This window comes from Trematomus bernacchii, unplaced genomic scaffold, assembly GCF_902827165.1.
Source record: "Trematomus bernacchii unplaced genomic scaffold, fTreBer1.1, whole genome shotgun sequence".
NCBI lineage: Eukaryota > Metazoa > Chordata > Actinopteri > Perciformes > Nototheniidae > Trematomus > Trematomus bernacchii.
This window is the reverse complement of record NW_022987588.1, coordinates 2146966-2153491: the sequence shown is the minus strand read 5'-3', so window position 1 is coordinate 2153491 and position 6526 is coordinate 2146966.

Below are 6526 nucleotides of genomic sequence, written 5' to 3'. Positions count from 1 at the left end.
AATTACTCCATGACCCGGGTAATTGTAGGCTATTGCTTCTGGTCAGTGGCGGCTCCAGGGTATGGCTGGGGTAGGCTACCCATACCAAGAAATGGCTTAGCCCCACCTTAGCCCCACCATGAAAAATGATGTTAAAGTAAGCAAAAAAAAGTCCGCCAACTCGCGCCGAGTAAATTTCACAGAGAGCAGCTAGTAAAATTGATTTCAGTAGCCACTTGTCAGGAAATGCCGAAGACTAGAAACGGTTTTGAAAACTTTTGTCACGTAGTGATCGTCTTCTCAATACAACATATTTGCTAATGTCTTCTGGCCAATCAGAATCACGATAACGGCATGGTGTTGTTACAGGAAGTCCCGACGGAGAATAATTTTGCGGTAGAACTTCTCTTTATACATCGATGGATTCAGCATTACGATAGAAATCAACACGTAATGAAATAAGACCCCACGGTTTGATGATTAGGTGAGTGGGCTGTCTTTCATTTTGACACACCGAACAATGGGGGCTATCCACCCTTATCCACAATGTAAAGTAATTCACACAGCCTCTTTCCTCTTCTCTCTGTGAGGAGCAGCAGGTTCAGCTTTCAGAACAAAGTAACAAAAAACAAAAATGGCATTCATTTTTTAAATATGTCGTGTAGTAATAGATGTATTTCTTTTCTTCTCAAGAGAGTACCAGAATGTGTATTTTATGTTAGTATTTAAAAAGATCTCCTGGGGGAGAATCCCCCCAGACCCCCCAGCAGGGGTTGGGTTTTCAGCATGTCAACTTTTTCCCCTGTGGGGAAATTGAAGGATTGGTTCCAGGTCGCCCTTTTTATTTACTACAAGACAAATGTGCCTTTTTATTTCATACAGTTCAATTTTGATTGAGACAGGGAAATAATCTAAACCTCACGCATGGCGTTTCACTGTCAAGGGGGGCGATATAGCGTGTATGTAATTACATTGCGACTTGAGCCCCACCACTATATGGGTTAGCCCTACCATAGATTACCCAACAAAAATACTCTGGAGCCGCCACTGCTTCTGATCCCCTTAAATCAAGGGAAGAGTCCAAAAATACCCACACGGAAGATGAAAACCAAAATGGAGGTCCAAGCATTTTATCCAAGCATGGAAATAGTTTTTTCAAACTTCTTGAAGGTTATAAAAATCTTGCTTGCAGCATCACACTTGTGATGGAGATTCAACTGATCATGGGACATTTGATTCCAGGTTGTGCTATATAGACATATAAGATTAGACAGTCCTACACAAAGTATCAAACTTACTTGAGCAGTGTATATCCCCAATAACATACATGAGCATTTGGTTCAGTTTATCCCAAAGAACCACAAGTTTTGATGAAAAGCTAAGTACAGGTTACATTGTTGAAATATCAAACACTGACCTTGTTACTCACTTGTTACCTTTCTGGTCCTCATACAAAAGACTGTATAGAGGATTTTATTTATATTACTTCCTGGTTCTACCATTTTTGAAAAACGGGTTAAAAATATGTCTATTTTTAACAGAAGTGTTTTCCAGAAACTATTGGTTACAAATATGTTTATCTCTCAATTTGCTCAGACATTTGTGAACACATTTGTATGAATTGTAAATCTTTATGATACAATTGTATTTGTATGTGTGTGCACACCTAGTGAGCCTCCCCATGGTTGGTTTAATACAATCCTAGTTGGCATGGTATAAACAGGTGCTAGGGTTTGCACAAGTGGGCTGTCTCGCAGTAAATGCTGATACAATACAGTTTTACAAGTAATCAGCTAATCAATTACAATGTTTGAGGATGTTCACATTTCCACAGTAGCTAAAGTTGCTTGCTATTACCCCAGAATGAGTGCAAATGTACACACTTTTATTGTGGTTAGCTATGCCCGGCTGTGTGTTGGCTACTGACTAGCTGAATTCGTAGCAATGTGCAACTATCAGTGAATAGTTTTGTGAGAATTCAGCAGTTGCGTCAACCTAAATGTATATTGTGTGTAAAGATAAATCCGTTAGCTCGAAGCTAATCTGGAAACTTTATGACAACTGTGGTGGCTAATGCTCATGCAACTATGCTAAGCTAACTCATGTAAGCTAGCTAGCTCCCTACACTGGCCATGTGATTGTGCAACACAGGATTGTGACTGTGATTAGGGTTGTGGCTGTAGTGATAAGCATTTATGTGACTATGTACTGGTTTGTGCCTGAATTACTATGACTATTGCTGTACTTGATGACTTTTAATGCAGCCTTAACTGGCTATGCTTGTAGCTGTTTATATTCCTAAAACTGCCAGACTTATATTTTCACAAATGTAAAATGTTTAAGGCTTCAGGCAGGAATCCTGCTGGTGGATTAAATTGTATTGGTTGCTTTTGTTAGTTATTTAATGCTTCATCTGGTTTCCTTGTTGTAAGGACTGACTATTTTTGTGTTTAAATGTTACATCTGGCTTCATTGCTGTGGACAAGAAGGACTGACTACTTTCACATCAAGTGAATCGATTCGGGGCCCACTGAAGAATGTTTATCAGGAAAGGATAAGGTGCTGGTCTGGAATCAACTTCACCCACGTCTGAAATGGCAGCACAAGGTAAGTACACCAAAGGAAAAGGAATACCAATTCAGGTATGTGCTTTATGCCTTTCTTTCTAGCCTTCGTTTTTGGAGGACCCAAGTTGCATAGCCATTTGTTTGCAAGCCTTGGTTGCTTTTAGTGTAGAGTTGATTGTGCCTAATATGGAATTATGGAGGTATGTGTGTGTTGCCATATAATGAACGTGGTATTGTGTTTAAAGCTGCTATAGCAAGTGTTGCAACTCTTACCAAAATTCCTCCACTTATTTATGTGAGTATATGCGTTGTACTTTGGTGAATGCTACTGTATGTGTGTGTTGGCTCTGCTGTTGTGATCTGAGAGGTTGAATGCAAGGAGGCCAGTGTTTTTGGGTGTTGTTTGTGAAACATGGAGAAAGTTGTGTGTGTTAACGTTGGGATTGCAATGGAGGGTCTTTGGTGTTTGTTATTTCATTAAAAAGAGGTGGTTCAAAGAAATATGTTTAAGACTGGCTTTGGTTTATTGCTATGATTGCAAGGTGAGCTATACTTCAAAATATTCTTCTTAGAGTCAAATATTTAGGATGCAGATATACATAATGTCCCTGGTTAGAGTCTAGCTGGGGCGTTCAGGCGTTCATTTCTATTAAATGAAATTATTGTGATGTAAGATTTTCTCCATATCGCCAACCCTTCAAAAATGTAAAATATTTTATACAAACCATATAAATACTGTATAATCAGAGTGAGAAGACTATAACACATATTGTGATTATGTCCAATGTGGCTGTGTGACTTGTTTTAGGAAACTAATGATTTGAAATATATTTTAAAGATATTTAGAATGTAAAGGTTTTATATGGGGAAACAGTGATATTTTTTTTTTTGTATTTAATATTTAATACAAACACTTAATGTTTATAGCCCTTCTGCTCCCAACTCTAATTATTTGACAATGTTTTTAGAAATATATCTTTTATATTCCATTTCATTTTATTTATTTTCTGCTTAATATTTCTCGTGAAAAGTTACCAGGATCAGATCAGGTTGGAGCCTTGATCAGGTCAAAACATGGGAAGTAACTCCTACATTTATTCAGAAGGAGTTAGGTCATTCTGAAGTGCTCCTTCCATTTTGACTTAAACATCAGATTCAGTAAACAGGAAAGTCCTAAAAATAAAGCGGTTACTTGGGAGAAGCATTCTCAACATCTTGTAGGGAAAAATAAAAAGGAAACTGCACACTTGTTTGAATCCATCATCCTCTATAAATGTTATTGAGAACATTGATTTAACATATTTGTTATAGCCACAAGCTTCAGACGGGTCGAGATCAGGTCAGAGGTTTAGTCTAAATGCTATGGAAAAAAATCGTTCTGCTCGTTAACCTTGAATAATTCAAGCCTCCATTTCTACATATTTTGTCAAACTTTAGTAAGAAATAAAATACCTCTTGGGACCCAGTCTCATTAAAGAATTACACAAGACAGAGCCAAAACATATTGACTGTAATGGGAATTATTCATACTGGCAAATGCAGTCTCAAAATAAAAGTATATTGAAAGATAAAGTGTTGACTTAAAAACCAGATCAATATGATCGAATTATGACAAATTAAAAACTGACCAAAAATCACTCTGACTTCAGATTGTGGTACCTGCAGATACGTCCAATAACGTTATGTTATGATTGTAGTATTTCAATGGGATTAGGTGCGTGCCGTAGCTGTTCCCATAGAGCTCCACTTTAGCTCTAATTCCAATGAGAGGGGCAAAGTGGATCTCAGTGAGACTAAAAATGAATACATCAGGCATGTAAAACCATACTTTATGATTGTTTGCTTTTTTGTAAATTAATGAAACACACGCTGTATGTGCAATAAAACTACATTAGTAATGTTGGTGATTTGATGTTTACAAGTCTATAATCATTTAAAAATGTATTTCAATGTGTTTCCAAGTGTAAAGGTTCTTTTAAGTGACATTTTTGGACACAGTTGTTACACCAGAGACTCAATCCACCAAGAAAAAAAACTAACATGCATTTCTTGATGGGGCCCAGATGCAACCAGAAATACTTTTTACAGGGAAAAAAAACCTGGAATATTACACTTCAAAGTATATTCTCTAAAAGAATATATGTTTAGACTTCTCACACTCATAATATTTAGCAAAAATATGAATAATCAAAAATATTTTTTTATTGTTGGTATCTCAGGCTGTCTTTCAAGAAGAAAAGAGAAGAAAAGCAATTTTTGTGCACCACCTTAAGCGTATCCAGAGCTAAGGACCACTACAAGAATTGGTCTTTAAACCAATAAAACCAATTTTCAAAGATAATTGAGAACATGTTTCAATACATATGCATGAAAAAAGGATTTTCCATACGACCGACTCACATGCTCGTGTAATTGATTGAGGGGATGACCCGTTATATTAAATGTTATTTGAGAACCATCAAAACGCGCAAAATTGCAAATTGCCCAGCTTGTATCTGAATTAATACCTCATTCATCATCATTATGGGTTGATAAGTTAATTTAACCATTTCATTCTGTCTTAATGAGCTATAGTTGAATTAATGTCATGTAATATATGAAAGTAGCATTTGAACAGAGGCAATGATTTGAGACAAACAGAGCAGAGACTACTTTAGAAGCATAATGGTGGCATAAATCTAATCAAGCTGCAGTTCATGTTGCATGTTTTCTTTACATTTTGGAGGAATATTATAGCTAAACACATATACAAAATTCCACCATGAAGAGGAGATAGGTGTGAAGTGCTGGTATGTTTTTTTGTTGGCAGTGTTTGATGAGATTTGATGGATTTCAATATTTTGATGTAACAGCTGGTATGTCAGTTGTAAATACTGCACTGCATAAGATTCAAATGTGGGGACAATATGTTTTTAGAAGCTATGTTTGGGTGTGTATTCTTGCTTTTAAAGCATAATAGGAATAAATAAACTGCATGTGGTGATTTTTGGTATAATCATAACCCATAGCCTATATATTTTAGTGCTCAGTTGGCTCAGTGAAGAAGACCCTGAGCTGCCAGCCCCTTCATCTGGCGCTGAGTGACTGCATTTGACCATTATGGGTCTTTGCTGTCTTCTAGTTCCACCTTAAATGCGTTTTGGCCCCGCTTGCTCCCTGTAGTTTAGGTTTTTTGTCCTCCCGCAGCAGCTGTCACCCTGCATTACTCGCAGTCAGCTAAATGAAACATTATTCTAAACATATGCATCGTAATCAGTCCGGTCACACTTACAAGAACACGCGTTAATAAGGCAATCAATCACTCTGGAACAAGCAAGTTGTTCTGTAACAGCTCATAAACAGTGTGTAATGAAGAATTGGAGGTTAGCATGACACGGCGCTGATCAGATAATCAATGTCAAAGATGCGATGAATGTCAGTAAATGTAGTTTTCATGTCGTTTCTATAAAATCCTCAATTTACAACAAGCAGTTCAATTACCCTGAAAATACAGTCAATTAAATAGGGGTGATTGGACAGTAGGGGCAGGATCATCGATCTTTGCATTTCTATCTCGCTGGTGGACATTTAATTTGGTTTTTCTATTAGCACCGAAATAAAGAAAATATATTAAACAACCCAAAGATTTATTTTCTTGTCAAAACCCATTCCGCGAAGGTGACAGACAGTCTTCTGCATTATGATGAATTCTTTTTTCAGTCTTGCACATTGGATATAAAACTAATCGTGTTATTGTGGGCAGTGTTTTTCTGGCCTCTGTCTTTTCCTTTTTACACCTCCATCTATCTCAATGCTTTTGTTGTATGGGTTGCAACCCTCGCTTTAGTAAAGAGCAAGGAAACATGGTGATACATCACGCCCATATTTGCTGCTCTAATCCTATTTCTTTAATGGGGATGTTCAAAAAAGCAACTTATCTCACAGTCCCTTGGGGGCATTCTGGTGTAGGCTATATTTTAACCAAGTGCAATTAACGACAG